Source organism: Seriola aureovittata, chromosome 11 (assembly GCF_021018895.1).
Source record: "Seriola aureovittata isolate HTS-2021-v1 ecotype China chromosome 11, ASM2101889v1, whole genome shotgun sequence".
Lineage (NCBI taxonomy): Eukaryota > Metazoa > Chordata > Actinopteri > Carangiformes > Carangidae > Seriola > Seriola aureovittata.
This window is the reverse complement of record NC_079374.1, coordinates 14,634,435-14,645,211: the sequence shown is the minus strand read 5'-3', so window position 1 is coordinate 14,645,211 and position 10,777 is coordinate 14,634,435. Positions and strand designations below refer to the sequence as shown.

General features: G+C 39.9%; 1 protein-coding gene across 2 annotated transcripts in view; it reads right to left on the bottom strand.

Moving 5' to 3' along the window:
* The window catches only part of csrnp3 (cysteine-serine-rich nuclear protein 3), a 23,515-nt gene extending 13,735 nt beyond the window's left edge, over positions 1–9,780 (bottom strand). For both annotated transcript variants that reach the window (XM_056389636.1, XM_056389635.1), the window contains exons 1-2: positions 9,435–9,780; positions 8,429–8,469 (exon numbers count right to left, since the gene is read on the bottom strand). The gene's annotated coding sequence lies outside the window, so the exon portion shown is untranslated. The remainder of the gene's footprint in view (positions 1–8,428; positions 8,470–9,434) is intronic.
* Between the last annotated feature and the right edge of the window lie 997 nt (positions 9,781–10,777).

Here is a 10,777-nt window from a genome sequence, read left to right as displayed (position 1 = left end):
CTGGAGAGATAGCATTTGTTACACCATTGCACCAGTGATGGTGACCTATATTTGCTCTGACTTTCAAGACGCTTTCGTATTCCATGAAGGAAATTGTCAAAACAGCAGGCAAAAAGAAAAAAAAGAAAAGAAAAAGGTTTAGAATTAAATAAATAAATTAATGAATAAATCTAACATTATTTGTGTAGCCATATCGTGATTGAGGTCATATGCAAAAGACCTGCACAATTTCCACTGGAACAGATGAAAGGTAATTTTTGAATATGTTTTTAATGATATCTCTAACACAGTGCTATTGTTTCAGGCAAATAAGAAAATAAAAGACTGCTTGTATTAACCTTATTCTCAGAGCAGATTGTAGTCTTTTGAAACGTGCTGCAAAGAATACAAATTACTGTTTGTTTGTGATCTATTTCTTAAAGCATGAACAAAGAAGAAATTGGATTAAAATCATTTAAGAGCTCTTGCCTTTTGTATAAGCTGACACACGGTCTGCTTTATCAAAAACTTTCCTGCAGTGGCTATTTTCAGGGTCCTTTACATGACACAGGACCTTCTGAGTGTGTGTGTGTGTGTGTGTGTGTGTGTGTGTGTGTGTGTGTGTGTGTGTGTGTGTGTGTGTGTGTGTGTGTGTGTGTGTGTGTGTGTGTGTGTGTGTGTGTGTGTGTGTGTGTGTGTGTGTGTTGAGTTACAAAATGTAAAGTGTTTACATAAACCCTTCAGTGATCTCACCAGGAATCAGACTCTGACCCGTCTGGTTTCACGACAGCATAGCAGCAACTGTTTAGCAGCAGTGGCTGTGAATCACAACCATTAAATGGTAGAGACTGGAGTGATCCAAGGATGAACACATTGTACCCTGTTTATCACCTTCATCACAGCCATCATCCATCTCAGCACCCAACACAGCTATCTCACAGTATGTTGAAATACCATGCAGAACAGATGGCGGGTTCTTCAATCTATATAGGTTTAGGAAAAAGATTAAGGGTCTCCATCAGGTCTCCATTAGCTGTATAATAAGAACTGCAGTATACAGATTATAATGCCATCTGCTATTATTCAGAGTTTTGCAGTGCACCCACTGTGCATTTACAAAAGGCATAAAATATACAGGACAGGTTATAAACAGTGAGTGGACAGAAGTTTGCCAGGACAGGCAGTTTGTCTCTCCTCTAAAGCTGATCCTGACACAGAAATAAACTCAGCTGTGTTAGCAGGCCTTCGCCAAACTCAGTCAACTCCTCTCCTGTGTGGTGCAGAGGCCTTGACCATTTGCAGTATCAACATCTTAGAGCCCTGCAAACTTGCCTCAAGACAAGCAACTTTCCAAGAGTTGCATCCTGAAAATCATGGACATCAACTGGGAAACACACCCACAAATGTTAGTGTGCAAGAGAAGAACAGATATTGACTGGATCTCTACCACCATCACCAAGCACCAGCTCAGGCAGACTGGCTATGCTGGTAGAATGGCTGAGTCATGTTAAAGCAAATACAGTACTCTCTACCTACAGACTGGCTTGCGGGCTCCTACGCATTAAAGAAAGTGGTATAAGGACAACATCAACACTGATATGTGGAAGGAAAGATTACAGGCAGTCCTTTGTTGGGTAGAGGAGGTGATGATAACTATTTCCAACAACTTGCAGAAGACAAAGGAGATGCTTCTAACAACGAAAGCAGATCCACGTTTGGTTAATATTACTGTACCCTCATTACAGTCACATCTGTGGTTCCAGAAATATAAAAAGGACCATCATGGTAGGGCCCTGTGTAACTGTTTTGTATTAGAGAAGTACAATTTGTTGGGATTTTTTGTACTACAGCTGCTTGGAAAGGTTGATTAAGGTTCGCAAAAGAACACGATCATGGTTAGACATGCATTAACTGATATTTTCAGCGCTGCACTGACATCCAGCTCTGCAGCGCTGAGTCACTTTTAGCTCATTATCTCGGTTTCACGCGCTGCCCCACTCATTCCTATGAAAGTTGCTCACGGGGCATGTGAGCTGAAAAGTTTTTCAGGCTTCAGTGGGCCTTCCATGTTTTTGGGCCCGCAAAGCTTGCATGTAAGAGATTTCTTCTGGATGAGCGAGCTGACTTTCTGGTGGCCTAACAGCACGCATTAATGGCATGAAATAGCCTATTGCACTGAGTCTGCAAATTTTATTGGAATAAATGCATTAAATTCTAGTTAAACACAGCCCTTTGACGTTCCAGAGGGTTTGACTCGACAAGCGTGCTTGCAGCAGGTAACAGCAGGGAGCCAAAACAAGCAAATTCCTGGTGGAGAGACTCAAGCATTTAGCAGTGTAAAGAGACAGATATTTTGCAGGCAGTGAACATAGAATTTATTAGTTAGGTGGCCAGACACATGAATTTAGTGAGGTGCCATGTTGTTTTGTGGCTGCAGGTTGTGTAATTAAGCAAAATGTTTCCTAGCACATTAACCGTGATTAGCCGATAGCATGTAACAGCTGTGCTTCGGAGTTTGCTTTGAGGTATTTCTGCCCCCTGGTGGTCAAAAACTGCAAACTGTAGCTTTAAAGAGAACTTATATATATTAGTCCACAAGTCTTGCTTCCCCGAGCCATTAAAGCATCCCATCTGCTTTGGAATGAAATGTTGCAGGTGAATATAAATCACTAATTAGTTACATATGTAAACACTGATTATTTGCATATACAGGGGGTTGATATGGATTGTAGGCAAATTTGCTTCCCTGTTCTGTATCTGCGCCAGCCAAATACCTATGCTATTCAATATGGCTGGTCGCATCACAGACTACTAGTGTTTCCACAGTGATGAAGAACACATTTATACATCCCAGATGGCTTGGCAGATCTTTTTATTAATTCTTTCTTTTTATTTCTATTTTTTCTGGATGAGAAATTGTTTTTTTTTTTCATACCAGTAGACTTTGTCTGAGCGACTGCATTCCAGTGGAACCAACTGATGGGATCACAGAGCAAAGAGAAACCCTGAAACCACAAAAGATCCTAGCCAGTCTGAGGTTGCGTTCGAACTCATCCATCACTGGTGTCACACTCGGAATAAACGGCAACCTTGAAAGAGAGAGAGGGAGAAAGCTAGGCAGAGAGAGAGGGGGAGATAAATAGATAAATAGAGGGACAGAGACAGAGAGAGAGAGAGAGAGAGAGAGCGAGAGGCTAGGTCTCAGCTGGACTCCCCTGAGGAGAGGCTGTGGCCTGGATGATTATACAGCTACAGATGATGTCAGTGGAGGATCCCTGCCACTGAGAGAACACAAACACACCGCTCATGTATTCATTGACACTGTTTTGTAGAAGGGGTGAGATGCATTCCTAAATTATACATGAAAAGGCCACAGTACAACGTGTTTTGGGGGGGTCAGGGGCCATCTGCCTTTATCTGTATGTGCTGCCATAATGTTCAGGAATAACACATTAAACACAAACGTTTGCATCCCATCCTTGGAGGGCACATTGGGACCACACAGTAAATATAAATGAATGCAATGGATGGTCAAAATGAAAGGGTGATAGTTTGTGTACAAAAGCCTGAAAACTGAAAAAATAGTGGAATACAGCAAGGAAGCTGCAGAAATCTGTCTTAGATCATGTGGTTATATATGAAGAAAAACCCAGTTGGAATTGCAGTATGTTGTACCTAAAGCTCATTTACCTATGCACATTTTGCAACTGGCCTGTTTTCATTCATGAGCAGTGAGAAAAACACCTGACAATTTGTTCAGTGACAATAAACATTTGCTCAGGCTGTTTTTCCATTGTGCTGCACTAAAGGTCAGATGGACAAATTATGCAAATAAATAATATTAATTGTCAAATTTGGTCATTTTCATTCTCCATCAGCTTTGAAAGAATTACATATGAACAGGGGGGGGGGGCAGTTCCCCAATTAAACACAAAGGAATCCATTCAAGAAAATGTAGCGACATCTACAGACTTATGCAAATGAGACTTCACATGCGCTCTGTACATTTGTTAACTTGCACTTGCCTGAGGCTGCAGACAGATCTGCTCCACACACATGAAAGAGGGGGAGTAGGAGAGAGAGCGAGTGAGAGAGAGAGGGGGGGGGGGGTGTAGCCCACTGCTCAGCACTCAGCACACGCAGGAGCCGCAGCCTGGTGATGCCTGCTGCAGCCTCCATCCTGCAGCTACAGTACAGCCGAGTGCTGGGAATCATTGATCTGTTCTTCCTCCTCATGGAACAATAGAGGAAGCATGGCTCCTTATTAACCACATGGGTCCAGAGCAAAGGGTGACTACTGCTCCAACACTACTAATATCTGGCTTGCACCCATTTCATCGTAACATCTTGTGAAAGCATAAAGAGTTGGAGATAATGGCCTGTATTATTTGTGAGCAGCGCAGTACCGTGGTAAATCACTTGAGTGAGAATATTCTGGCAAGAACTTGAGAGCCTGTGAACTCATTTGACTCCTGACATGTTTCTTTGTTTTGTTTTTTGTTTTTTTCTTAAATCTTTCCCAACATACATCATTAGCAGTTGCTTTAATGAAACAGAGCTACATCCTTAAATTGAAGCGAATTCTTTCAGAAGACATTTCATCCAGCATCTCAACTCGTCTTTGTTGTTACAAGCAATGATCAAAATACAGCGTAGCAGACAAATACGAGCGAACAAGCTCCACATTCAGACTAATGTTTTGATTTGCTGTAATTCAAGTCACACAGTGCGGAGGCATAATCAGGTACTCTCACCCTCGTGTCAATCACAATGCTCGCTTAAATTATTCATGGATCTATATTTTATTTATGACTATATTTTCCCATGCCACCTGAAAGTTCGCAAAAGCCAGTTTGCTGGCAGAAACAGAGCTGCCAAAACATTTCATCGAGGCAGGGCTGCTTTCATCTCTCACGCAGGCTGGGAAAGCTGTGGGATATGGGGTTCATATTCTGCAGACAAGCCTTATCATTTATATATAGCCAGTATCATGTTGAGATCTTGAATCATTTTTTATATGCAAAACATTCGCACTGTTATCTGAGAAAATTCGTGAAGTAGGCCAGCTCCACCTGTGATTGCAGTATATGGTGAATTAGAGCAATAGAAAAACCAAAGTGACACAAAACACTTCCTATGACTCCATTAAAATGTTTCCAGGTTTACAGGATGCTGTTAAAAGTCTGAATGTGAGACATTTAATCAAAATTGCGAGATGATTAATTAAGTTTGTAAATATGTTAAATAAGTGATAATATATGAATTTTTGATGGTCACATATGTTCTACCTTACCCAGTGTCATTTTTATTTTACCATTTGTAGCAACAATGCAAACATGTAAAACATTTTATAAAAGCGGTATTTCTGCGGTTCGACTTCTAATTTAGAACATTGTGGTGTTTAATAAAAGAGATAGCCTATGAGAGGTTTAAATAAATTGACTGTTGGTTAAACTATAACTGAAATGAAAAATGACCTTCATCAGAGTATGAGGCATGCTAAACTCTGCTCTCACATTCCAGACTGTTTGCCCAACTTCATTGTCATTGTTGCAACTAAATAAGCAACAATCAAATCAAAAGTTGAAAGAAAAAATCCTTGGCTGTTATTTATTAGAGTTTCACAATTAAAAAATGCTGCTAATACGTCATCAGGACTGTGATTTGATCAAATATAACTGACAGTAAAGTAATACTTATTAAGTTTAATTTGTTTATATAGTTTTAATGCCTTTAAAAAAAAGCCTCTGACCCAGATTTTTAAAAAAGGGTTAAATCAGATATAAACACTAAATGTACTTCATATTTTTTACTTATTGAACCAGGAAGTCTCTTGAGATACATTATCTCTTTTACAGAGGAGACCTGGTCACAATGGCAGCGTTAGAGTTAGCTTAACTATTTCAAACAACTACATTCCTGATGAAACATGTTATGAATGTGGTGTTGAATGAATGGCTGCTATGAAGGCATATCTTGGCTTATCTTGTTAACTATTACATTCCCAGACTGCATAACCCAATAAATGAATGGACATAACATACAATGTTTCTTATAATTTGATCCAAAATTCTTAGTTTTGCTAAACAAGAACTTTCCTTAGTTTAAACCAGCAGCTATTTGTGTATCAGTGCAGTGGCATCAAGGGTGCCACTGATTCTGAATATTAATTGTGAAATTAAAATTGAAATTCATACTAACAAATCACACAAATAATTACAGAATTACTTAATGTTTAATGCTGTATAAAGCATTTATGTAGTAGCTTACCTTGCACTGACATATAAAACTCATTAAGAGAGAAAAATTTGTCTTTTTTTCTTAACACTTAATTAGCTGGCAACAGACAAACGATTCCAAATAGGTGTCATGGCAACATCTCAAGAGAGCACAATCCTGAACCGTGAAAGCCCAGAGCTCAGCCAGGAAGGAGCCAAAGACACAAAAAGAGTCACATCAAAAGCTTCTAAATTGGAACCATGAACCCTGCTGACACATACAAAGCTGCTCTGTAATATGAAAGGTTGATATTAGTACGACTGTAGTGTGATTCATTGATGCAGTGATTTTTAATCTGCTGTTTGGGGAAGAGAAACGTCAATTAAAACATGTACGCTGACAATTCATGAAAAACATGTTAAATTTGGAGCGTGTGGAAACACTGAGAGTGCCAAATACTGTTGGGTAAATTGTGTATAACTGATCGAGAAGACAGTCCATATAAAACCAGAGGATATGACTACAATGTTGTTGCCTTCACTTGCTGGTTAGCCTGTTGTTTCATCCTAATTAATTGGAAAAATCAAAAACCCATTGGATAGATATCATGTTTCATATACAACTAGAGAAAATCAAATGTACCATCAGAGAAAAATCTGCTAATTTCAGGAATATAAGACCTATTATACACCTATTACACCATATATATTGTATTTCTTCATTGTAACTGGGGTAAATATAGGAGTGTCTGATAAAACTGTGAATTCTCTGAAGGCTTTCAGTATATACTGGGATAATGTTTAACTTGGAAAATACAAATGATAGATATTTTGAAAGCTTGTTAGAGTCATCGCATCCTATCCAGAAAAGTGTCAAATAACCCACTGAACTTGTTAATAGCACAATAACAATTATCATTCCTGCAGATTGTTTTATACCGTGCTTGACAAACCCATAATGTAAAGCACAAACCAGCTACTCCTCACCACATCAATTTGCAATGTGACATTTAACCTGACTCAGTATATCTGCCTGAACCTCCTAGTCAAGCTTAAAGCTGTGAATTCAACTTGTTCCCACACAGAAGAAAAAAAAAAAACAACACAAAATTAATTTAGCCGTGCATGTGAACCTTTGGGAACCGAACAGTTCACCCACACCAGCCTCCTGCAGGGAGACTCGTCTTAGTGCCGTTAAGCCATAACACCTTTCCTGCGAATCTTTAATGGACGGCATTTACTGTTATCAAGCTTTAGCCATCTGTGCTACAGTATGTAATAGCAGCGGGGCTGAATCCCTTATTCAAATAAGCCAGCTTAATGATGCAGCTTTTCACAAGTAAATACATCTACTCAATGTTTCAGTGTCCTTTAACTCAGTGCCACGTGTACTAATTAAATTCTGCTCCTCTGAGGACTGGGTGCTGATAGATTGAGGAAACAAATGGATTGAGGAGGAAAAATACACAGTCACAAGAGCAAAAGAGCCCCACTCTCCAAACACACTCACAACGCCGGCCCGCCTGCCGGCCCACCCCCTCTCCCTCACCTTTCAGATCTCAATCACAAAGATGGAAATGGTTGTGTGATTGTGCGTGCGTGGTCGCATGTTTGAGTACATGCTGGTGCACAGTAATGGACTGTTGGTGCTGCCTTTTTTTCCTGACAAAAGAGGCTGGAGAAGGAACAATGAAGAAGGCAGGGACGTGTAATGACGTTGCCATATTCAGGCCTAATGGGTTTTTTTTTTTTTAAAACGAGCAGTTCACATCAGAATATTATCATATCTTATCATATCTTTTGGCTACAATAATATAAACGTATTAGATATACATGGCTTCACAGAGAGTATTAAAAAGACTCTTTACTGCCTTGAAAATGGGTTGAGACCTGTCATTTTCCCCAATTTCGTTGCACTGGTAAATATCAAGCATATAATACAACATACTCTAAAAAGAATATGCCCTCTTTTCATCATTGTGATATCAGAGGCATCTCTCTAGTATAATCCAGTGAGAATAGCGCAGCTGTCTGTATTGACTAAACACTGTTGTCTGCATCAACATCACATCATATCTTGTTATCAGAGGGTCTTTTGTGGCAGTGTAGCAACAGTTGTGCAAGCTTTGCGAACACGGCGTCTATCTCGCAGGCATGAATTGAATATGTTAATGTGTCGTGATGACTGGTAGTGTTCTGTTTCAGACAGCAAGTAGAAGATGTGGTCTTACCTTCAGCTAAATATGTTACACTGCAGCAACCCGCTTCTGTTCTGTGAAGGACAGAGAAATGTAAATGTAATTAATTGTTGCTGCAAATGTTATAACAACTGGGAGAATGACAACCATATGAAATTCCAGAGTCACAATACATCATTAAAAGGTAACTTTAAGACATTTTTATGCAGCAGATGATACAAGGTGCCATAACAACATGCACTTATTTTGTAATGCATGTTGTCATCACAACAGCAGTTGGAGAAAACTTTGCTATTTCAGCACTGGCATGTGATTGATTTACAGAGCTTTATCTAAATCTCTATGTGAGCCACTCTTTCCTTTTATAACTTGTGTGTGTGTGTGTGTGTGTGTGTGTGTGTGTGTGTGTGTGTGTGTGTGTGTGTGTGTGTGTGTGTGGAGGGGGTTTTAGTGGGGGGGGGGGGGGGGGGGGGGGCTGCGGGTGGTGGGGGCTGGAGACTCTGCAGGGAACCAGACTCTCTTCTCCCAGCGGTCTGCATGAGAGGCTTTCAGCCAATTGGCCATAGACCAGTCAACTGGCTTCTCGTACAGCAGCCTGTATGACACACATGTGTGCCCTCAAAAATAATACACAAAGGCACAGGAGCTCTACCATGCATGCTCCCTTTGGCTCTGTGCCTATTTCATACATACATGTAGAGTGGTGAACCTTTTTGTGCAGAAAGTGTTTGAGCTGTAAAACTGTCAATGGTTTAGGAACAAAGAAAACTTGTTCATGAAGTATGAGTATGATTCTCAAACAGAGTGACTACTGAGGTGTGATGCCCAGAAGAGTTTGACAAATGGACCATTCAGGGATGTGTCCCAGCATACTGAGGCAACAAAACACACAGGCAAGCATATAAAATGTCCAGGTACTTTATGCAACCGCGAAAAGACGTGAGAAACAAAGACAGCAGGCCTATATTTTTTCCCCATCTAATCACTGTGCATGTATTTAAAAAATACAGGCCTATTATCTAAGATTGCTCATACTCACCATTCATTTCGTTACTATTATCAGTATCCAGCCAGTCAATGACGCCCCTCTCTCAATGGACTTCACAATGTTTCACTAAACCATGTCTCGGTTTTCTTCTGCGGAAATCCTCCACCACCAATGTCACACCGTTAAAAAAGCGGTACCGGATTCCCGAAGAGTACTGGGCTAACCGGCACAATTGTCGCACATAACACTGCTTTAACAAGCACCCCTTCCGGCTGCTCAGGGAACAATGGTGCAGCATCAGACTGACAGCTTCACGGACAACGTGACTTACTCCGTCCAATCATGGTTTTATAAAGCAGGAATCAGCCGCAGAGCGCTGCTGCCTGCCCACCGTGGCTTCAACGCAAATCCCTCTGTATCATCATGTGCGATGACTCTGGCGAGAGAGGGAGGGTTTCAAATATTTCAGCAGGGATTTCAATAATAACAGGCAACAATTAATTTACAGAAAACCTAATTATATTTTTGTGTAAAAAGAGTGAAAGAATATTTAAATAGAATATATAAAAGTAAGTCACAGACTGCATTTGCTTCTTTCTTTTTTTTTTTTTTTTTTAAAAAATTCTGGACTGAAACAAGATTTAAACAAAAAAATATTTGATATCTGATATTTGTACCTCTACTGCAATGTTTGTGTGGCATCCCTCTTAAATGCACTGTATTACTGTAGTCTCTGGAATAATTATAGTTTTAAAACATGTCACAAATGGTAATGAAACAGATGAAGTTAAGAGGCTTATAAAAAGAAACAGATGTATTGGCAAACACCCGTAGTCCTACTATATGTATCACATGTAATTAGTCCCTGCTGTTTTATGAAAGCTAAATCAGTGAAATGTAAATGTGAAAACAAAAAAATCTGATCGGCCAGGAGAGGAGCGACAGGAAGGCTTTGTTTGCTTTTATGTCCGTTTAATGGAAATTAAATGTTCAACATCAAGTCCTATATGGAAAGTATGTCAAGTCAGGGTCGAGGTTGAAATAAATCATTGAAGCACACTGCCATCTTGTGGCCATAGTGTCAAACTGCAACTGTTCTCTAAGCCCAGGCCAATTTATAAATCTCTTGTCATGTTCATTTCCAGACAGAGCCAAAAGTGTGGGTGGGTATGGCTGGTTCTGAGTCTGTTGAGATTAAGAAGAGAGGAAATTGTGCTGTTGCCTCATGTTCAATATGATTTATTCTAGTACACTTATTAACCACTGGACATGAAGAGGAAAGAAGATGGTACATTTGGAAAATATTAGGATTTTAGTCCCCTCATTGAAGGCCTAAGATCAATGATCGACTTTGTAGTTGTATCCTCTGATCTGCTATATGTCTTGGCCACTTT